Genomic DNA, 24,081 nt, shown 5'->3' with positions numbered 1-24,081 from the left:
CCAGAAGAAGGCATTTCAGGATGAGTATGATGGCTTTGTTCCATGAAGATCTCAAGGACTCAAGCTCCTTCTAACTTGTTGTCCTTATTTCTTTCTTGGTTTCCTTATCTGCAAAATATAGATATAGATAAACATGCCTCATGGCCCAAGATGGCTGCAGACTAATGGTTTGCAGAACCAGAGAGAGTAGAATGAAACTCACTTGGAGTGGAGATTGAGGCCAAGTGGCTCTGATCGAGAATTCTGGAACAGATCCATGATTCACTTGTGTGTTCCCCAGAGATTTTTGTCCCTAACCTTAGCCAGCCTACCAATTTATAAGGGATGACAAGCTAGAAAGTGTGAATGACTCAGTTCTTACACACACTACTCCCACCTCCATTTTATTACAGAAATAGCTTCTGGTGGGACCTTCATAAGGGCAAGTCTGATGTACTCATCATTCATTTATTTATTTGACACATAGTTCAGAGGCAGGCTAAAAGGACTAGCCCTAGATTCTAAGAACCTCATTGCAAACCCCAGACCTACAAGTCTAGGAAATCATTTCACCTGTTTATGGCTCTGTGTCCTTATCTGTAAAATATAGATTTATCTATCTGCCTCATAGAATTATTGAAAGTTTATGCCAGGTAATCCAGGTCTGATATATAATAGTAAAAATCTATAAACGCGAGCTCTAGCTAGACCTACTGTGTTCCAAGAGTGTAGGAAGTACAAGGGTGAATCTTTGCAATTATGTGGTTTCTAGAAACGTAGGGTGCCATAAGCTGGATCCCATGGGGTGATCATCAGCAGCCTGTGAACACAGGCCTTTCTTGGAACAGACAGGGAGATCCTGGAGGGCAGAGGGGCATGGGAAGTAGAAAACCACGCTTCTCTGTCTCTTCCTTTCCCTCATCTCCACAGAGGCTCACCTAAAGCATTTTGTGTACTGGGCTTTGTGTTTGGATGGTCCTAATCCCATGCTCCCAGTCAGGGCCTTTCTATCAGTTGCCTCCTTGAAACTAGCAGCTTCCAAAAACAACAGCAACAACAAAAACAAACCACACAGAAATGGAAGGAAGGAAGGAGGTAGAAGAGAAAACAACAAGCAAAAACTGTCATTTTTGTTAAAAAGACAGTAACAATTTAACTTCCACAGTCTCATTTTTATATTTATATTTATTTTTTAATTGAAGAATAATTGTTTACAGAATTTTGTTGGTTTCTGCCAAACATCAACATGAATCAGCCGTCAGTTCAGTTCAGTTCAGCTGCTCAGTCGTGTCCGACTCTTTGCGACCCCATGAACCACAGCACGCCAGGCCTCTCTGTCCATCACCAACTCCCGGAGTCCACCCAAACCCATGTCCATTGAGTCGGTGATGCCATCCAGCCATCTCGTCCTCTGTTGTCCCCTTCTCCTCCTGCCTCCAATCCTACCCAGCATCAGGGTCTTTTCCAATGAGTCAACTCTTCGCATGAGGTGGCCGAAGTATTGGAGTTTCAGCTTCAACATCAGTCCTTCCAGTGAACACCCAGGACTGATCTCCTTTAGGATGGACTGGTTGGATCTCCTTGCAATCCAAGGGACTCTCAAGAGTCTTCTCCAACACCACAGTTCAAAAGCATCAATTCTTCAGCGCTCAGCTTTCTTCACCGTCCAGTAGGTACCAAAACTTGTTTATCCATTCATCTGTCAAAGTTATTGAGGTATGGTGGTGGTTTAGTCACTAAGCCATGTCCAACTCTTGAGACCCCATGGACTGTAGCCCTCCAGTCTCCTTTGTCCATGGGATTCTCCAGGCAAGAATACTGGAGTGTGTTGCCATTTCCTTCTCCAGGGGATCTTCCCTACCCAGGAATCGAGCCCAGGCAGTTTCTTTACCAACTGAGCTACAAGGGAAGCACTATTGAGTTATAATTGATTTACAATATTATATTAGTTTCAGGTGTGCAGTGTAGCGATTCAAAAATTTTACAGATTATGCTCCATTTATAGTTATTGTAAAACATTGGCTATATTTCCTGCACAATATATCTTTGGAGCTTATTTATTTTATACCTAGTAGTTTGTACCCCTTAATCCCCTCCACAGTCTCTTTTTAACACTTCTGAACAACTAGTCACTTTAAAAAATTAACATAAGAATCTTGATGTATACTTTATATTTCTACATCTTTGCAGTGACTTTTTTCAGACATTTATCTCATTACTCATTATAAAAGTAATACACACTTGTATAAAATTCAAGCACTGGAAAGGAGTGTAAGTTAAAAAGCAAGTGGCACATGCATGTATACAGTAGAGCCACATATTTAATATGCTCAGAGGAAAAGACAGACAGAATGGAAAGACAAAGATAAGCAATTTGAACAATGTAAGAAGTTCCTCCCTCCTTTCTCCTCAATGAACATATTCTCGAGGAGACTTCACTGATAGCCCCCTGAGGGGCAGGCTAGTGTTTTAAAATGCAGAGGGTATTTTTCATGCAGCAGGACCCCAAAGTACAGTATAGTAATTACTTTGTCTAGTGCTAAATGAAAACACTATAAATCTGTTTCAATTTGGAAGGAAAACATTGAGAAATGGTGGAATTTTTTAAATTTATTTTTTAATTGGAAGATAATTGCTTTACAGTGTTATGTTGGTTTCTGCCATATAACAACACGAATCAGCAATAAGCATATATATGGTTCCCATTCCAACCCTCTAGGTCATGACAGAGTGCCAGGCTGGGCTCCCTGTGTTATACAGCAGCTTCCCACTAGCTGATTGTTTTACACATGGTAGTGTATATATGTCAATACTACTTTCTCAGTTCATCCCACCCTCTCCTTCCCCTGCTGTGTTCACAAGTCTCTTCTCTATGTCTGCATCTCCATGCCTTCCCTGCAGGTTCTCCAGGCAAGAATACTGGAATGGGTTGCTATTTCCTCCTTTAAGGGATATTCCCTACCCAGGGATCGAACCTGGGTCCCCTGCATTGCAGGTGGTTTCTTTACTGTTTGAGCCATCCACCTGGGAAGCCCCCTTGCTGTAAGGGCTGCATTAATAATACATGATATTTGATTTTCTCTTTCTGACTTGCTTCACTATATATAACAGGCTCCAGGGTGAGGTCTGAGAGAAAACCCAACAGGGTACCTAGACAAAAGAATTTAAACAAAATCCAGGAAATGACAAAAACCAAATGAGAATCCATCAGAGTTTCTAGAAAGGATTTATCAAGTTTATAGACACTGCATGGATACAGATCCTGAAGTCCCTGAGAATGTAAGGATGATAAATATGACCTTTATCAGGCAAAGCGCCCCAGAGACTAGAAAGTTACAGAAATTGGATGATGTATTTGAAATGAACCCTTCTCAATTAGTAGATGTTGTTTTTAGTGTATTCAATAACAGGGAACAATGACAGAAGCCAAGAGATGTGAAACAAAATGCAGTTTTTCTGATATCAGTATTGAAAGTGAGTAAACTAAAGGAGGGCTTCCCAGGTGGCTCAGTGGTAAAGAATCCACTGCCAATGCAGGAGATGCAGGTTTGATCCCTGGATGAGGAGGATCCCCTGGAGGAGAAAATGGCTACCCACTCCGGTATTTTTGCCAGGGAAATCCCATGGTCAGAGGAGCCTGGCAGGCTACAAAAGAGTCCATGGGGTCACAAAAGAGTCAGACGCAACTGAGCACACATGAGCATGAATAAGGTTCATCCAGGAGATGGTGGAATTTTGTACCATCTTTTTGGGTGGTATTAGAGGTTTTCAAGCAGAATTTTTGCCGTATGCATTCTTTTCTTTGTGTTATTCTCATACTTTGGAACCAAAATACCAGGATAACATACAATCCCTTCCTTCCTTTCCTCCTCCCTTCCTCTCTCCTTTCTATCCTTCCTTTCTTCTTACCTTCCATGAGTTTTTTTTTTTTAAATAGAGTAATACTTTACAAACTATTTGGCAGTTAGTTTTCACTTAACATCTTGACACATTCTTCCATCAGCATGGAATAGTCTGTAGAATTAAAATTTTATTAAACCAGCTTCTGCTGACAGTACAAAAGTACTGCAAAGTCTTGGCACACATACCTTTGTACACTTTCATGGGTTTTTTTGGTCAGATAAGTTCCTTGAAGTAGATTGCTGAGTCAAGGGTATGTACATTTTAATTTGCTAAATTGCCTTCCAAATATATACCAGTGTGTACTTTGGTGTATATTCATTTTCATTTCCATGAGCAGTCACAGAGAGGGTCTTACCTGTCTTGTATTTAGCTTAGTTTTCTGAGAGAGTGAAGGTCAATCAAGGTTGTGGAAGGTGAGAGTCAGGGAAGGCTTCCAAGAGGAAGCCACTGGCAAACTAGACCTTGAAGGATGGCATAATTTTCAACCCAGTTTAATAGGCAAAGGACATGCCAAGTTTAGGCTGGAATATGAAGTCAAAGAAGCTCCTGGGGCATGGCTAAGTGGGGAGGGTGGTCTAGCCTTGGAAAATTGTTGGCGGTAGGGTGGTCTAGGCCCCAACCCTCAGCATGACAGGTTCAGACGGTTAAATAAAATGCACAAAAAGACAAAGGAGCAATTACATTCTTATAGGGAAAAAACAATCAACAGAATGTAAAATCAACTATATGGCATGTTAGATGATGCTAAGTGTTATAGGGAATCAAAATCAGAGAAAGGGGACAAAAAAAAAACGTGCATGGAAAGGGGAGCAGGTGGAGGTTTTCAGTAAGATGATTGGGAGTGGCTTCATGAGACACTGACATTTAATATGGCCTGTAGGGAATGAGCCTTGCAGATTTCTGTGAAGAGTCTTCCAGCAAAGGGACAGCAAGGCCCTAAGGTGGGAAGGAGAAGGTCTGGAGTGTTGAAGGAAGAGCAGGGAGGCCACGTGGCTGGAGCAGAGCAGACAAGCAAGGGGCACACATGAGACCTGAGGTCCCAGAGGCCTGGGACTGTACGCGATAAGGCTCTGTGGTCCTTGTAAGGTTTGGGCTGCTCTGTAGAGGAAGATGAGAAACCTTTGAAAGGATTTGCGCAGAGGGGTGACACAGCTGCCTTACAGTGTAAGGAGATCATCCTGGCTTAAAGAGAGATGTGGGCCCAAGTGAGGAGACTGGGTTAGTGGTTATGAGAATGATCCGGGTGAGTGATGACAGGGACATGGACCAAGGCAAGGCAGTGATGGTGGTGGGAAATGGTCAGATTATGATATATTTTGAAGGTAGAGCCTTTAAGACTTGCCCATGGATTTGATATGAGTTGTGAAAGAGAAGAAAGAATCAGAACAACGCTAAGATTTTGTCTGAGAAACTAGAGGGATGAGCTGCCATTAACCAAGGCAGCGAGCAGTTTGAGGTTAGGGGATATTCAAGGGCTCAGATCTGGATTTTAAACATGTGATTTCTATCAGACATCAGAATGGAGATGTCAAATATGCAATTGGATATGTTAGAAGGAATTCAGGGAGAGGCTGGGGCTAGAAATATAAATAGGTGAGTCATCAGCATGTAGATGGTTGTCAGAGTCATTAAACTAGATGAGATCACACAGGAATGAGCATAGACAGAAAAAGAGATCAGAGAACTGACTCCTGGGGCCCTTGAATGTTACAAAGTCAGGATGGTGGCAGTGGGGGTAAGGGAGAAACCTACAGTGGAGACAGAGGGGGGTAGAACAGAAGAAGGTCAAGCAAAACAAGTGTTCAAAGGAAGAGGGAGAGATTAGGTACTGTGCCAAATCAAAGAAGATAAGGACTAAAACCCCAACTACATGTTTTTCCCCTAAAGACAATGTATTACTTTTAATCTAGTGCTGGTCATGCCTCCCTGGCCTTGGGTAGAAACTGTATCACTTTGCATATCATTCCCCCATATATTGTTTGGATGGTTTAACTTGCAAAGGAATATTTTATTTCCAAGTCCTAAAATGGGATTCTTAACAGGAGGGAGAACAGTATTATGTGTGAAACTCTGGACAAAGAAGCAATGGGGTCAGGCAACCTGGGTTGCAGTGGTGGCTTTTCCGCTTGTGTCTTGGGTGACCTTGAGACCCCCCTCTAGTTCTCAGTTTCTTCACAGGCAGTATGATGGGTGATGAACAGGGAAGGCTTGGCCAAAGAACCACTGAGATACTTTTCATCTCTGATACTCAAGTCTAAAATTCAGACACTTGCCTCTCTTACTCTGAGAACCAGCTACATAATTTGCAGGGTCTCTTTGTTCAAAATGCAAGGAAAAAGTGAGTGGTTTTATAGGTACTAAGATAGAAAACATTTTAATTTCTTCTACCATCTCTTTCTCAACTTGTCATGGTGTTTTTTATTTGCTACTTAATGTCATTATAAGTACAAAACTTAAAGAAATAAAATTTTAAATTTGTAAGAATGAATCTTACCATTACTTTTTTTTTTCTTTTTGGCCCTGCTACACAGCTTGTGGGATCTTAGTTCCCCAACCAGAGATGGAACCCAGGCCCCCATCTGTGGAAGTGTGGAGTTCTAACTGCTGGACTGCCAGGGAATTCCCACCATTTATTTTTTTAAAACTTTTAATTTTATATTGGAGTATAACTGATTAACAATGTTCTGATAGTTTCAAGTGAACAGCAAAGTGACTCAGCCATACATGTACATGTATCCATTCTCCCCCAAACTCCCCTCCCATCCAGGCTACCATGTAACATTGAGCAGAGTTCTCTGTACTATACAGTAGATTATCCATTTTAAATACAGCAGAGTGTACATGTCCATGCCAAAGGAGCCTCATTTTAAATAGTGGAAAAGCAATACAAAGCTTAAATTTACCATCTTAACCATTTTAAGTATACAGTTCGGTTGTGTTAATTATATTCATATTATTGTGCAACCAAACTTCACAACTTTTTCATTTTGCAGAAAGAAACTCTATATCCATTAAACAGCTACCTGTTTTCCCCTCGCCAGTCCCTGGCAACCACCATTCTACCTTTATCTACATTTAACTACTCTAAAAACCTCATGTAACTGGAATCCTTGCCTTTTGTGGCTGCTTCACCATTTACTTTTATATCATCTAATGCCAACTTTAGATTTAATAAGCATTTAAATCATATGCAGAGTCAATGAAATTGCAAAAATATTTCATAGCTAACACATGCATATGTATTTCCTTCTTACAAGTAGTGGAAATACAGCTCAAAACTAACTCAGCTGTTTTATTTCACTTCTTGATATGCATGCATTCTCTACTTTTGGCTTATTGATGAGTAGTAAGAAAGGACTGGAAGAAGGAACTACAGGTTGCCTTATCTTTCGCTTTCCTTCTGTGTCATCATTTTCAGCATAAGTTGTTGACTAGTGAGGAAGAATATGAGAGGGTTTCTTGGTTGTTTGTTTCTCTTAGAACATCATTGCCTTCTTTCTGCATTTGAAGCAAATCAAGTTCTGGTTCAAACAGAAAGCATGGCGTCTCAAGGCTGTCAACATTCACTGCTTACTTGGCTCTAGATGTAACACATTTACCTGTGCTCACTTTGAGTTTCACTGAATCCCCCTGCATCACAGATCCTTGCAGATCCTGTGCTCATGGGGCATCAGTGAGGCTGTTTGCCTTTGGGACAACAAGGAACAGCAGCAGATGTGCCTATTTTGACATCTCCTTTGCTCACACACGTACTCCACTGTCCCATCAGTCATCACATACAAACCACAAGTTTAAAGGGTCAAATTATTAAGAATTTCAAGATGGCAACACACAGAGAATTAGACCAAGTGAGGCCCTTCTGAGTATGAGGCCCTGTGCCACTGTCCTGGTCCAATGCTCAGGAAGCTGGCCCTGTTGCCAGTCTCCCCCTGCAAACACCATCCTGGCACTGAGCACACTGCTCCGTGAGACTTGGTTTTCTTTGTCTGTCTTCCACATCAGACTGAGGAATCTCATTCAGTTACAGCACCAGTAGCTAGCATGTTGCATGGTATATATTTGTTGTGGTTTAGTCGCTCAGTCATGTCCAACTCTTTTGTGACCCCATGGACTGCAGCCCGCCAGGCTCCTCTGTCCATGGGATTTCCCAGTATTCGAGTGGCTTGCCATTTTCTTCTTCAGAGGATCTTCCCGACCCAGGGGTCGAACCTGTTTCTCCTGCTTGGCAGGTGGATTCTTTACCACTGAGCCACCTGGGAAGCCCATGCATGGTATAGTAGGGACTTACTAAATGTTGAGGGGATGAACTTACTGTAAGAGCAAGTCATTCTCTAATGCTAGCCCGTGACCATTGGTGGATATTTTCCTTGACAGGTCCCATCTCCTCCTATTTTATTCATTCATTCCTCATTTTCAGTGTACCTTCAAGAAGCTCACAGTCTAGGGGGAGAATGAAATAGATACTGAAACAGTAAATTCATTCATCCACTCATGTAATTCAGTACCAAGCACAGTGGCTAGTACATCACACATAATCCGTGAATATTTGTTATGGGAAAGACACAGTAAAGTGTAATGGAGAAGACAGATAATTTGGCATTGAAAATGGATTACAGTGACTTGTATCATGGAAATTCATTGATGATACTATGGAGGCATAAAGAAAGCACAACTAACCCGGCCTCAGGCTTCTAGGCAAGTTTTTCAGAGGCAGTATCTTCTTAGAGGTTGACGTATCCTGAAAAGAAAGGCTTTCCAAGCAGAGTGAGCAGCATATGGGAAGGCATCAATATATGTAAGAACAGGACTATGTGGGGGCAGTTGTTTGCCCCTGGAGCCGAGTGTTATGGGAGAAGCAGCGAGAGATAGGGCAAGATGTAGGTATTATAATTAGGACTCTGTGACAAATGTGATGGCAGTGATATAAACAAAGAAAAAGAACAAAGGAAGGAGCTGTTAACTTCTCGCGAGGGCAGTGGCAGTTGGACTCAGTCTGAAGGGTGAGTCGGAGTTAGCCTGAGAGAGGAGTATGAAGAGAATCCTCAACCAGCACAATGGCCCTTAATTGTAAAAGGCCCTGTTGTTGTTAAGAAATGATAAGAATTCAGCGTGGTTCAATGGGGAGGATACTGAGATGCATTATAAAAATAACAGCTCAGTGCTTACAGCATTTACTACGTGCCAGGCATTGTGCTAACGCTATTGTTTTAACTCATTTTCCTCTAAATGATAGCCTCATGAAGTAGGTATTTTTATCATGCCCATTTTACAGATGAGGAAACTGGAAGGTTAAGCAATTTGGCCAAGGCCCCATAGCTAGTTAAATGGCATATCTACAAGTCAAGCCCAGGCCTTTGAGCTTCCAAAGTTCATGCTTCAGAATACTAACTGTACTGGTCCCATAGTTGCTTGACAATAAAATCAAAATAGTCAAAGAGGGACTTCCCTGGTGGTCCCAGTGCAAGGGGCCCAGGTTGGATCTCTGGTGAGGGAACTAAATCCCACATGCTGCAACTAAGACCCAGCACAGCCAAATAAATATTTTTTAAGAAAATGGTCAAATAGCTTTGGAGGAAAATGATGAATTCAGTTTGGGGCGTCCAAAGAAGGTGCTGAGAATACAGCTGCATATACACATCTGTAGCTAATAAAATATGAATGGGCTATAGATAAGGTCTGGGAGCCATCAGCTAATAGGTCGTTGCTAATACCATGAACATGGATGTGAAGAAAAAGAGAAGAAGGCCTAGGAGAGAGCCATATACCTCTTAGAAGTTTGAGAGCCGGTGGTGGGTGGGTGGGTGGAGGGGCAAAGGATGCTGAAAAGAAGCAGCTGCAGAGTTAGGAAAGAGAAACAGAGGGGTGGTACCAATTGGCACCGATGTCACATGCTACAGAGTTGGATGAGGACTGCAAAATGGCCTGTCGAATTTGCAAATGACCTAAGTGACCTTGTGCTGACCAATTTCCTAAGATTGATAGACAAGGGGAAAGGGACCATTGATAGATTTATAACAAAACTTAATATGACTTCTCATTTTTCACTTGTTGTTCAGTTGCTAAGTTGTGTCCGACACTGCAACGCCATGGACTGTAGCACGCCAGGCCGTCGTCCCTCACTATCTCCTGGAGCTTGCCCAACAAGTTCATGAAAATCACCCTTTATCAAACTACATTTCCTGACCTGGGATACAGAAAAATGCAGTTGCTGCAGCAAAATACAAGACGTAATGAGGCTGTAGGGTATTTATCCAGGAGTTGGCGATGGACAGGAAAGCCTGGCGTGCTGCAGTCCATGGGGTCGCAAAGAGTCGGACACAACTGAGCGACTGAACTGAACTGAGGAGGGTATTTAGCAAGCCACTTCTCTTCTCAGGGCCTCAGTTTCCTCATCTAGAAAAAGACAGAAGGAGAGAAAGACTAGTTTTCTCCCAGACCCAAAATTCTATTCAACCATCCCAGATGTTCTTTGGGCATGCTGGTGTTGATGGGGATGGTGAAACGGGACTTGGGTGTGGTGAAAGAGAAGCCCCCACCCCGCTTTAACTGCTGCAGTTCCCCTTGTGGTCTCTTCACTCTCAGCCTTGTTTTCTGCTCAGTCCTCCAAGGCGGCTGTTGGAGCCAGTGATGAGAAACACATGTTTCTGGGCAGCTCTGGTGTTGCGCAATGCCGCCAAGGGGAGGGGAAAAAAAGAAAGAGAAAAAAAAAGAAAAGAAAGGAAGGAAAGAAAAGAGCTTTGGTATTCTCAGCCTCCACAGACAATTCCTCCATTGATGTGTTGTGAGTCACGGCGGGCCGCCAGGCCATCGTGGTTTCTGAATCACTTCCTCTGAGAGAGGCTCTCCACTTGTTCCTGGGCTGGCTTCAGCCAGGACTGGAATGCAAGGAGGTTGAGCCCTTCAGAGTGCCTATGACTGCTATCCTCTTTGCTGGAGCTTCAGCCACAGAGGTGGAAAGGCCTGGCTGGAAGGAGATGGGAAGCAGGTTGAACCTGCTTGTTCCAAGGAGTGGACCCCCTCCCCGCTGCCCCCAGCCACAGATTGAAACTCATGCCCCTCCCTAGTCAGAGATGCAAGTCAAGTGAAAACCCAGATTAAGGGCCATAGTTTTCTCCAGTGGGCGCCAGACTCAGATCTGAATTTTCCATCTCCTCCACCTTGATTCTCTGGCTGATTTAGACAAGGCTGACCCCTTTTGGGCGAGGTAGTTGTAAAGTGGATCCTGATCATTCCTCCTGTGACTCACATTAGGGTATCTTGGACTGCATCTCTCGGTCTCCCATCTTGCAATTTCCATCTTTGAAGACAAGGATATTAATGGCCTGAGACGCCCTCGCCAGGATGATGGTACTCAAGTGAGACTCTGTTTTAGGTTCTTGCTTGGAATAAACTTCATTCATTCAACAAAGAGCTTTAACCCTCACTCTGGGTCACATTTTGTGTAGGCACCAGGCATTCTAAGAGGAAAGAGATGTGGTCCTAGCCATATGAAAGAAAAATGGTAAAGCAGTGATGCAAATTCAGTGTGGCAAGTGCTCGGGTGGAAGGACCCAGAGGAGATCCTACACGTACTTGGGGTCAGGGGAACTTTGGGACGGCATCCAGGAAGGTTTGCTGGATTGGATAAGGCATCATTAGCACCATTTTCCTTTGTTCAGCACCATCACCCTCTCCCCTCAGCCCCTGGCTGCAGGACTTTCCAGGTTTGTACTTTGAACGCTGGAGATGAAACCCACTCTCAGCCCCTTTAAGAGAGGAAGTGGTTTCTCCCCCTCCGTGCCAACAGAAGGCGCTATTTCCCAATAACCCCAGCAGTTGGGAATGTGCTAGAATGCCGCCACCTTGTGGGCACACTGAGCCTTGCCCACTTCTCTGAGATGGACTGACCTGGAAGCCATCCTCCAAAGAAACAGGGTCTCTGGCTTCGTTACTTACCTGATTGCAGTTACAGGTGAAGGGTGAAAGGAGCACACTTTAGAAACTCCCCCGACCACATTGGCCGGCTGAAGTCTCCCTTAAGGAGATAGATCTGGATTAATAAGCTTTCTTAGAGCAGGCACCATATCTTAACCTTCTCTATGTCTCTCATAGATCTACCAGGAGGTCAGGCAGGTAAGAGGTGCTCAACACATGGATGTTAGATGGAATCAATTTCTGTCAATAATCAGCCAAAATTATAGCCAGGGCTAGACATTCTTTACCATTTTATTCAACACACTAGCTAGGAGTCCTAGTTTCCCTAGGAGAACCAGTATGTATTGCACCAATATGTCCCTCAGTACCTGGCCGTACAAATATATGTTGACCAAGTGAATGAAATCAGACACTTAAAAGTAAAGTTCCAGAAACGGCAAATATTGTTTGCTGAAGAAGAGTATGTGTGTGTGTGTGTATATGTATTTTTTTTCTGCATTGTCCAGTAGAGCCTCCTTTTTCTTGGGTACATCCCAAAAAGATACAATGACTGTCTGTGGTCACAAGCTGGGGACCTGAAGGCATGTCAACTGATTTACCACTGTGCTTGCCTGGCAGGGTCAGCTCACACTTATAGAAGAGACAAAGCAAGACAGGAGTTATCTAGAGTTGTCTAGAATTATACCTGGTGGAAGATTTTTCCACCAAGGATTTCTGAAACACCTTTTCAAAACCTCTAAGGCTGGCCTGTTGTGTGTTAGCTGCTCAGTCATGTCACTCTTTGTGACCTCATGGATTGTAGCCCACCAAACTCCTCTGTCCATGAAATTCTCCAGGTGAGAATACTGGAGTGGGTATCCATGCCCTCCTCCAGGATCTTCTCAGCCAACAGATCAAACCCAGGTCTCCTGCATCACAGGCAGATTCTTTACCATCTGAGCCACCAGGAAAAGGACAAGACTGGCCTATGCCCCTAGGGAAATAAGGGGTCCTAGCTAGTGTGTTGAATAAAAGGATAAAGAACGTCTCAGCATCCAAGGACTGTAGAAAGAGCTGAAACACAGGCACTGGGCACACAGAAAGTGATGCAGGAAGTGCCACAGTCATGCTTTGGGGTCATGTGGAGCTTCTGTCTGGAGAAGGCAATGGCACCCCACTCCAGTACTGTCGCCTGGAAAATGTTATGGACGGAGGAGCCTGGTAGGCTGCAGTCCATGGGGTCGCTAAGAGTCGGACACGACTGAGCGACTTCACTTTCACTTTTCCCTTTCATGCATTGGAGAAGGAAATGGCAACCCACTCCAGTGTTCTTGCCTGGAGAATCCCAGGGACGGGGGAGCCTGGTGAGCTGCCATCTATGGGGTCGCACAGAGTCGGACACAACTGAAGCGACTTAGCAGCAGCAGCAGCAGCAGCAGCAGCAGGAGCTTCTGTCTCCCAGGAAAAGCTTGTGAAATAGTGCAACCCATGTCTTGATGGTGTGTGGACTTGAGCTCCAGGATGGGTGATGATTATGCAAAGGGAAAGCAGTCTGGCCCACATGTAAGAACAAAGTGTCTGGCCATCTCCCCAGCATACCCCCCAAAGACCCCATTCTCTGGTTCAGCCTCTGCCCTGTGCCACACTCCCCAGCTTAGACCATCAGGGGTTCACAGTGCCTGCAGGATAGAATCCAAATACCTTTATCCCCTTTACCTACTGGCCACCCTCCACCTCTCTAGCCGCATGGTCCATACCTTAACACCTTGATCACACTGTCTGCCAGTCTGAAGTGGCTTCCAGTTCTGGCCACACAACTTATAATCATTGTGACCTTAAGAAAATCATTTAAACTTTCGGTGCCTCTGTTTCTTCATCTGTGAAGTGGAGATCCCAGTAGCATTTTCCAGAATGGGTCATGATGAGAATCTATTGAGCTCACCATGTGAGGCCCTCTGAACCATGCCTGGCACGTGTACACTCTCAGCATGTCAGCCATAGTCACTGTGACTATCACTGAATCCCCCGTGCTTCCTCATGCTCCCTCCCCTTCGGATATTCTGTTCCCTGTGCCTGAAATATCCATCTTTACCTTCTCCAGCAGATGGACAACATCTTTCTTCAAGATGCAACTCAATGTCCCCTGTAGCCATAGGGAAAGTTAATTGTGCTCTCATCTTCATCCACACCCCTACTGCATGTCCATCAGAAGTCCCTGAACCTCCTTGCATGGGGGTAATGGCATCTGTTGATCATGATGCTACTTGGATCAGATGGGCAACTCCATAGTCATCCCCCAGGCTGTGCAAGTTACACAGCCCTTGACAAGCATGAGATGTGTTATTTTTTTAGTTACAGAAGGGATGTCAGCTGCCTGGCTTCTGACCTGCCAGGTCAGGGTTAGTCTGTCCCCAGAGCCCCAGCCTCCAGCAGGGCAGACCCCCTCGCACACACACAAGCTTTCTCTGCAGCCCTGCTTGCCCACACTTGCTTCCCAGGTGCTGATAGCTCGGCCCTTGGCCCACCCACCAGGGCCCAGGGAAGTCGTGAGCTGACTCTTAGCACACAGAGCCCAGGCTTCACTGCCAGCACAGCCAGCCCAGGAGCCCCCACCCTCTCCTCACCCACCTCCTTCCTCCAGTTTCTCCTGGACTCTGGGGGCCTCCCAGACTGCCTTCCTTTCCATCCTCTCTGCCTGGCTTGGATTCTGTTTACAGTAAAAGTGGAAAGGTCCCCTCCTGTCTCCCCACCCACTTTCCCTTGTTCCTCTGTCCCCCGCCGCTCTCTTTAATGCCCTCAATCCATCCTAGGGGGTTTAACAAGCTTTTCTTCAAGGACTCGTCAAGCATTGTGTGAAACACTCTCTGCAAGGGATTGTGGGAGATTCAGCAATGAATAAGATGCATACACTGAGCTGGTGAGGGGAGGGGAGGACGTACATTTTTGAGAGTCTGCTCTGTGCCTGCACAGTGGCAAATACTTAGGTTATTCGTTTGAATTTGTACCTCTGAGGTAGGTTCTATTATATAACCCTCACTTCACTGCAGACACAGCTGAGATTAGGAAACTTGCCTGAAGTTACTCTACTACTCTGTGGCAAAGATAAAATTTTAAACTTCGTCATTTCCCTAAACCATACCCTCACGCAGCACATGGCACAGTAAGACAGATGCATGTAATACAGAGATAAGTGGGATCCAGAACCTAGTAATGAGTATTCTAAAGGCAGTTTCAAGTCAGATGTCTGTGTTGACTGTCATCACACATGCTCAAGATTGCTGAATTCTTCCTAATATATTCTTCATCCTGAAACTTGTTGGGGTGAACTACAGAGCTATCATTTTAGTTAGACCCAGGGGACTGGGTAGTGGCAAGAATGCCAACAAAAACTTATAAAAAATGACTTATATGTGAGAGTTTCACCTAAATGCTTTATGTGTACTCAGTTAATACAGCAAGACAATGAACTGGGTTCTGTTACCACCATTTTAGTGATAAAGAAACTGAGACACACCATGGTGAAGGAACTTGCCCAGGATCACAGAGCTGGAAGTGGCTGAGCTGAGGTTCGAGCCTGGAGAAGGTGGCTCTGGAGTTTGGGCTCCTGGTAACTTTACTATATTGTCTTTGATGCAACTACTTTATGGATTGGGTTCTTAGGTGGTACTAGTGGTAAAGAATCTGCCTGCCAATGCAGGAGATGCAGGTTCAGTCCCTGGGTCAGAAAGATCCCCTGGAGGAGGAAATGGCAGCCCACTCTAGGATCCTTGCCTGAAAAATCCCATGGACAGAGGAGTATGGCGGGCTACAGTCCATGGGGTTGCAAAGAGTCAGGCACAACTTAGAGACTGAGTACACAGGCACTCTATGGATGGGATGCTTACTGTGTGCTGGTCACTTTGCTGATGCCAGAGAGTCAATGGTTAAACAATTATGTGTGAAGTAGCCGAAGACGTAAAGGGGAAATCAGCTATAAATGAGTGATTTTAACTGTACCGTCAGTGCCCCAGAGGCTGCAGGGTACAGGGTTAGGAGTGGGCTGTGGAATCTGCCTGGATTAGGATCTCTGTTCCTCCACTTCCAAGCTGTGTGATCTTCAGCATGTTAACTTACCTTTCTGTGCCTCTGTGCTACCAGTACCTACACTTGAGAGCATCAATATAAGGATTAGATAAGGGAATATGGAGTGGTGGTTACCATAGTGTGACATGCTGCTTAGGTTTGATTCCCAGTTTCATCACATCCTAGCTTTGTGGCCTTGAACAGATTACTTTCCGTGCCCCAGTTTCCTCATTCATAGACTAGAAATTATAGTATCAACCTCGCAGAGTCATCATCAAAGAATGGATTAATACTTGTAAGGGGCTTCCCAAGTGGCTCAGGGGGTAAAGAACCTGCCTGTCAACGTAGGGGACACAGGCAGACGCAGGTTCAATCTTCGGATCAGGAAGATCTCCTGGATGAGGAGATAGCAACCCACTTCAGTATTCTTGCCTGGAGAATCCCATGTACTGAGGAACCTGGTGGGCTACAGTCCATAGGGTTGCAAAGAGTCAGACACGGCTGAAGCGACTGAGCTTGCACACATGCAGTGGATGTAAAGCCCCTGATTTATGAACATTCGTTGTGTGATAACAGGCAATATTAGTTGGGTCTGTCCTCCTGGAGATCACCAAGTGTTACTATCACTGAATACACTGTGCTGCCTCGTGCTTCCTTTGCACATACTGTTCTCTGTACCTGAAATGCCCTTCCCTACCTTCTCCCTCAGATGGATGACAGCTCATTCTTCAAGGTCCAACTCAGTGTCCCCTATGCAGCCTCTTATGTCTTCTGCAGGGAAAATTATGCCCTCCTCTTTGCACATAGCTCTGGTTTCTAACACCCACCCTTGTCCCTGACACAGATATAGGGGCTAAGTTCTAAGGAGACCATGACACTTTTTTCCTTTTTCCCCATTGCACTGTGTTGCTTGATCACAGAGGACTGTGAGTAGCCTCTGAAATTAGTAATTTAAATATTAGATGTCATATAAGGAAGTTATCAGAAACTGCCACAAAACATAATACATATCTATTACTGAATATGCACTTAGCGCATATTTAATATCACTATTAGTCTACTAGCTCATGCTACAAAATTGGCTGATGTTCTAGTGCATGCTATTTTCTAATACAAGTCATTTGTATTCTGGTTGAGTGTGTTTTGTTTGTTTGCTTCTGAGACCCTGAGGAAAGTATAATACAGGTATTTAGCAGGCATTAAGAAACCATCTTACAGTCAATCGTACTTTCTCTCATGTTTGCGTGCTTGTTATCCATTTGTTCACAGGGATTTATTACACACCTATTATAAAAATTATGTATCAGAGAGTCAGGCTTATGCCTACACTCAGATGTGCAAAGAAAATGTCATTGTTTTATTTTCTAGAATTCCATAAGCATCCTTACCCCACAGATGGTGGAGAAACTTGGACATATCAATAATGGTATCTTGGCCTTTTGTGGTTTGAACAGCCTCTTGTTGGTTTAGAAATTCAGTCTATCCCAGTTTTAATTCCCCAGCAGAGCTGGGTGAAGTTGTCTTTTTGGGATGACTTGATCCGTTTAGAGAAATACTCAGTTCTTCCAATTTTCACTCTCCCCAGCCTCTCCTCCCCAAGGTGGTATCTGGGTTTATAGAGACCAACTCTGTCTTTGGGGCACTGAGGGTAGCAAAGAGAGAGAGGGTGCAGGCCTCCTGACCTCATAGCGGTCTTTGGCTGGTCTCCACCAGGGGGCTGCAGGTCTGACTTTGGCTGTGTCTGGCTACCAAGCTTTGAGGAGTGGTCTGCCTGATCTTGTCCGGGGCATTCAGTTGATGAGCGACACTGGAGCATTACTCCGGCTGTCTGTCCTCAGCACAGTCAAGGCCCCCAGGAGCATGGCCGACCACCCTTGCTGACCAAGTGCCACCTCACTCTTGCTGGTGTTTCCAAACCCCTGAGGTACTCCTGGGTTCTTGAGTTATTTCCAGTCTGGGGAATGTGAGTGGCCCCTGGCTGAAGTGTCACTTGGCTGGATGGCAGCAAGAGCCCTGCCTCTGGTTCCTTTCCTTGTCACTCTAGAATTGAGAATGTTTCTGGAGAGAAAACTCAGGCTCTCTCTGGCTGAGGTTGACAGAGTATGGGGGAGGGCTCCTGCAAGGAGGTCTATGCCCAGAATTCCAAATGAGGATGCGACAAAAGCCCCCACCCTCTTCATCAGCTTTCTCCTCAACCCAACAAGGGCCCCTGCCCTGACACTGCCGCTCAGAGGTGATGTCAGCAAACCCCACTTCTCACTGGCCCCTCCCCCTGCATTTCTCTCTCTCCCTGACTCCCTCCTATGGGTGCCCTGAGGTAGAGAATGTGACTTCGTTCTCCATCCTCTCCAGCATGGATATCCCTACATCATGTCTTCCTCCCATGGACAGTCACCTTGTGGTTCAGCCTTAAAAGCAAAAAAGATAACCCACCCTGTCCTTTCAAAGAAACCCTACACCCCACTCCACATCTGTCAATAACATCAAAAATAATTTAGAAAAGTATGTTTTTATTTGACACTATGACCCTACATCAAACTCAAAAATTCTTCTGAATGTTAAAAGCTGAATGTTGATCCCCTGTCACTCTCATGTGCTTGCTTTTTAACTCTAGACTAAGAAAATCTGATTTGCTCATCTGGAAGATGGGGAAATAATAGAACCCATCTCATAGGCTCTGGAGAGGATTAAATTAGATGATGTAGATTTCATGCTCGGCCCCTGGTAGATGCTCTGTAAGTGTTCCCTGCTGTTACACTCCTCATCCCCGCCAGGAGGACCACATGCCAGACAGGTCACAGGGAGGTTCCAGCCAAGGAATTGCAAGCAAGAGGACATTCTTCATTGTGCTTAGTTGCTCAGTCCAACTCTTTGCAATGCCATGGACTGTAGCCCGCCAGACTCCTCTGTCCATGGGTATTCTCCAGGCAAGAAAACTGGAGTGGGTTGCCATGCCCTGGATCTTCCCGACCCAGGGATCGAACCCAGGTCTCCTGCATTGCAGGCAGATTCTTTACCATCTGAGCCGCCAGGGAAGCCCAAGAATATTGGAGTGGGTAGCCTATCCCTTCTCCAGGGGATCTTCCCTACCCAAGAATCGAACCAGGATCTCCTGCATTGCAGGCAGATTCTTTATCAGCTGAGCTACCAAAAAACGTACTGATGGTTCAGTGTCCTTGTTCATGGAATAGGTATATCACTTGTTACATTCCATGGATCAGAGATCAAGGTGGGTGGGAAGGGAAACAGGGAGCACTCACTCTACTCCTCAGTAACCCAGTGAGCACAGGATTTGAATATTTAAAAATTAAGGCTCAGAGATGTTGAGCAATTTTCTCAAAGTTACAAAGCTAGTAAAAATAGTCAGAATTTGTACCCAAAGCTTTCTCACCACATTCACTCAACTCACTATTTTCTCCAACCACACTTCCCACCTCCCCACCCCCAAGCTTTCACCTCTTATGTTTCCTGATCAATTAGAAGCTGTCTTTCATCTATGGGCAAACTAAAACTGTTCCTATTAGAAGCCTCCCCATAAAATATAGTACCAACCTGGTCCCAGCAGACCCTCCAGGGACACTAACTGAGTCTGGTTGGAAGGAAGGTCCCAATATTTTTTTCCTAACTGGTTTTCTTATCTTTTTCTTACTTTTTTCTTACCTTGTTTTTTTTTGTTGTTTTTTTAAAGGAAAGAGAGGGAAATGTATCCGGGATGGGAAAATCAGTGGCGGGAAGGCAACTTGATAACTGATGATTTTCTGAGTGCTTCAGCCTGAAGGAAGCCAACAGCTGCAACATATTGGTTACATGGAAATCATTAAGTCATTCTGGGAAGGAATGACAAATGTGTGTGCCTGTGTGTGTATGGTAGACATGTGTTTACGTATGGAGCGAGGTGCCCACAGCGGGAATTGCTTCAATATTGCCTCCAGGCCAAGAGGAGAAAAAAAAAAACCAAAACCATTGCAGAAGATTCTGAAAATTAAATTCTTGGTTAAGAGTGAAGCTTGAGCTTAAAACTTAGGGGGAAATCATCCATTCCTTGGCATCCAATCTGAGAGAGGGACTACCCTTGGCATAGAGACAGCACAGTGGGGTGGAGCCATTCTGGACAGGGTGTCAGGAACCCCTGGTTCTTCTCTGTCAGTAACCAGGGTGTGACCCCGAGGAAGTGTCTCCTCCCTTTCAGGCTCAGTTTCTTGAATGTAAAATGAGGGCTTTGAGAAGGTGGTTTCTGACATCACTTCCTGTTCTGACATTCTGTCAGTGTAAAATTCTGAGACTGAACTTCTTGCTTCTTAGAACAGAGCTGCCTGTTCCCTTAACCCCCACCAAAATGTGTTTCCTTTAGTAAAACCAAAAATTTTTATATAAATATCAATTTGCCTAGCTGCATATAATCATTTGCATTCATGTTTTTGTTATGGCCCCAAACTAACTCCCCAGAGTATAAAACAATTAAAGAAAAAATAATTTTAAGTTAAAGTCACTTCCAGCAAAGGTGCTCACATCACAGACTTGAGTGCACGGAAGGGCTGAAGCATGTCATGGCTCATGGGACAGAGAACTAACTTCTCTAGGCTTGGCCTCTGAACTAATAACACATGGACCTTGAGATACCACATACTGTCCCTAGGCCATGGAGGTTCTGGCTGTCTGTTCTACACTGAGGGTATGTGTTGGGGTGGGGAGTGAGGGGAGGAGGAGGCAGGAGCCAGTTGTTGGTTAGACCCAATTTGATCCTCCTGATGACCTTAAAGGTAGATAGAATTTTCATCTCTGTCTAGAAGTAAGTGGCAGAGTCAGGACCCAAACCAGTTCTTTTACATTCCAGTAAGTGTGCTTTTAACCAGATACTATAATGCAGAACCTCTCAACCATAGCGCATTAACCTTCAGACTGGTTAACTCTTTGTTTGGTGTGTGTTATGTGCTGAGTGTTTGTATCTCCCCAAAATTCACATGTTGAAGCCCTAACCTCCAATATGATGGTATTGGAAAGTGGGGACTTTGGGAGTTAATTAGGTTATATGAGATCAAGAGGGTGGGACCCTCATGATGGGATTAGTACCCTTTTAAGAAGAGGAACAGAGTGAGAGATTTCTCTCTGAGCACTCACACACCTAGGAATGGCCATGAGTCTACAGTAAGAAAGCAACTATCTACAAACCAGGAAAAAGACTCTCACAAGGGACCAAATCTGCCAGCACCTTGATCTTGGACTTTCCACCCTTCAAAACTACGAGAAAAAACTGTGTGCTGCTTAAGCCACCCAGTCTATGGTAGTTAGTTATATAGCAGCTCAAGAAGACCAGGAAGGGGGGCTGTCATATGCACTGTAGGATATGTGGAAGCATCCGTGGCCTCTACCCACTAGATTCCAGTAGCATTCTTCCCCATTTATGACAAATATGTCTGGATATTGCCAAATGCTTACTGAAGGGAAACTGTTCCTGGCTGAGAGTCACTGCTCTAATGTCAGTACAAGGAAGGAGGAGAAGATGGCAGCAACAAGGTCTGTACAACATGATGCTCAAGCAGAGATGGAGTTGGGTTGGCATCAGTGGCAATTAGGGAAGCATGGAGCAGGTCAGGAAGGTGGCAAGCAGTTCCATGACTTGAGATGTAAACAACCTGAGGTGTCTAAAGCATCTTCTTGGGATGAGATTCCAAGAATGACCGAGTTGGCATTCATACAAGCAGGCACCAGTGATCTTTAGTACTGAGACTTTCATTCATTCACTCAAGAACCATGTACCCAAGGCCTGCTGAGTTCCAAGGACAGAGCTGGCCCTGTGGAGTCAAGATGAATGAAGAGGCATTCTAAGGAGAGAGATAGGCATGTTGACCATGGCACAGGTAACAACAACTTTACCCAGATGTCAGCTGGAGACCTCCTGACCCTTTAGGATCCAAGGCAGATTCCTTGGCCTCCCTCACATGTTGCTAATCCCTCAGATGGACTCATCTTCTTCAGAACCCATGGCTCCCCCATGACTGTTGTCTTCCAGCACATCAACTGCAGCGTAAGCTCAACTGTTTCTCCTTATCCCATCACAGGCAATAATCTCCCACCAAGGATGGTGGTCTTTAGTGGGCTCGCTGACCTCCTTAGTGAGGTCCCAAGGGGGAGTCTCATCTCACAAGGTACAGCCTTCATCTTGTTGGTCTCCTCTGCTCTCTCATCTCCACTCCTCAGCCCTCTTCCAGTTCACCAGCATCTCCAGTTTCTTCTCCTCTTCTATGCAGAGCATTCCCTACTACCTATAAGGCCCTGGCTCCAGCTGACCCCAGGACCTTAGGAAGATCTCTTTCTATCCTAATCAGTTACCAAAGTATTTTCACCACAAAAAAATTCCCTCCCTAAGTAAAACTGTGGAAGCAGTCATTATAAAGTAATAAAATAAATTCGTATCAGTGTAGTAATTCTTGGTATTATAATAATATTTTTGTTCTCTCTAATATTAAGCATTGAGCTTAACACACATTTATCTGCTTTAGTAATAGGATCAGATCATTACAATGCTGTGCAAAAAACACACAGCAAAGTGCTTCCGACTACACTCTCAAAGCAGCCCCCAACCTTTTTGGCACCAGGGACCAGTATCATGGAAGACAGTTTTTTCAAGGATCAAGAATGGAGGGATGGTTTGGGGATGATTCAAGAGTATTATATTTATTGTGAACTTTATTCCTATTATTATTATATCAGCTCCACCTCATATCATCAGGTATTAGATCCAAGAGGCTAGGAACCTCTGCCTAGAGTTCCAGTCCCAGAACTATCTTTTTTTGTTTGTTTGTTTAATTGTATTTATTTGTCTGTGTCGGGTCTTAGTGTGACACACTGGATCCTTAGTTGCAGCATCTGGGATCTAGTTCCCTGACCAGGGGTTGAACCCAGGTCCCCTGCATTGGGAGTACAGAGTCCTAGCCACTGGACCACCAGGGAAGTCCCAACATTGTCTCTTAATAGCTGTGTTAGTTTGGGTTTTTCACTTCGTTCCTCTGAGCCTCTGTTTTCTCCTTCATTTATAAAAGGGGGATAATGAAATATCTTCTACTTCAGGTTGTCATGAGGATTGAGAGGGTAAATTAAAGTGGAAAGTGCTCCACACAGTGCCTAGCACTTCCTATGAGCTCAGTAAACATTGGTTGTTATTATAATCACTGAAGAATAGAGAGATGTGGGATTGACTCTGCAACAACTCACAGGGCAGGGGAATTATAGGAAGAGATCTGTAGCCAGAGTTTGCCCCCAGGAATATCTGATGCCCTGAATTGTATGCAATCAGGTCCTGCTGACCATGCCTTCCCAACTCTGTCAGCCTTCCCTCTTGGCTTTCTCCATTGATTTTTTTCATTCCCACAAGGCTCAGTGAGACACTTGGGAAAATATTTTCCAAAATAAATTTCAGGTCATTATTTGACCCAAACCGCCCAATTCTGTGGCCCAACCCTGTCTACTAATGTTACCGCCCTGTTCCTATTTAGACTGAGGTTTATACCGACCAGCCCTTCACCAGGGCTTCCCTGTCCTGCCACCTCCTGCCTGAGTCATCCCGTGATGTCACAATCCTAGATTTATGATATTGGCCAGTGTGGTCTCGGGGATGACTATTGACGGGCCCAGACTGAAGCACAGCTGTGAAGCCAGTCACATGGCATTCCACCACCTCCCACCACTTTCTTTCGTGATGCAATGGAAAGAGATGTTCTGGGAGTCAGACAGAACAGGGTTGCTTCCAAGCTCTGCTCTTTCCTTTCTGCGTGATCTTGGACCAGAAGGGCTTATTAAGTCTCAGTTTCCTCATTAGTAAATGGGGATGTTGGAGGATCAAATTAAAAAGCCTAAGTAAAAGCATTTGAGCTGGTACATAACAGGGGTCATCAGCATCTTAATGCCACAACTATGATGCCTAACAAAACAGCCCAAAACTCAGTGGCTTTAAAGATAGCTATTAATCTTGCTGTTGCTGCTAGGTGGTAATTGGCTGATCTAGACGGGGCCTTGGAGAAGGAAATGGCAATCCGCTCCAGTAAACTTGTCCAGAAAATCCCATGGACCAAGGAGCCTGGCAGGCTACAGTCCATGGGGTTGCAAAAGATTCAGACACGCCTGAGCAACTAAACAAGACTGGGCCTAGCTGGCTTGGTTCCACATGGACCAGTAAGCTAACCAGGGCACAATGTCAGCATGGCAAGTGCAGAGGTACAACAGGCCATTCCCAAGCACACAAGCTCA

General features: G+C 44.7%; 1 protein-coding gene and 1 non-coding gene across 2 annotated transcripts in view; one reads left to right on the top strand and one right to left on the bottom strand.

The window, feature by feature from the left end:
- Positions 1–24,081, top strand: part of SYN3 (synapsin III) — a 436,230-nt gene that overhangs the window by 309,412 nt on the left and 102,737 nt on the right. The gene's annotated exons all lie outside the window — the stretch shown is intronic.
- TRNAG-CCC (transfer RNA glycine (anticodon CCC)) lies at positions 22,716–22,788 on the bottom strand. The gene has a single exon. It is a non-coding gene; the product is annotated as a tRNA-Gly (tRNA).

The sequence above is a fragment of the Giraffa tippelskirchi genome, chromosome 4 (genome assembly GCF_054371585.1).
Source record: "Giraffa tippelskirchi isolate mGirTip1 chromosome 4, T2T-mGirTip1v1.2.pri, whole genome shotgun sequence".
Lineage (NCBI taxonomy): Eukaryota > Metazoa > Chordata > Mammalia > Artiodactyla > Giraffidae > Giraffa > Giraffa tippelskirchi.
The sequence above is the reverse complement of the archived record's forward strand: the minus strand, read 5'-3'. Positions and strand labels throughout refer to the sequence as shown.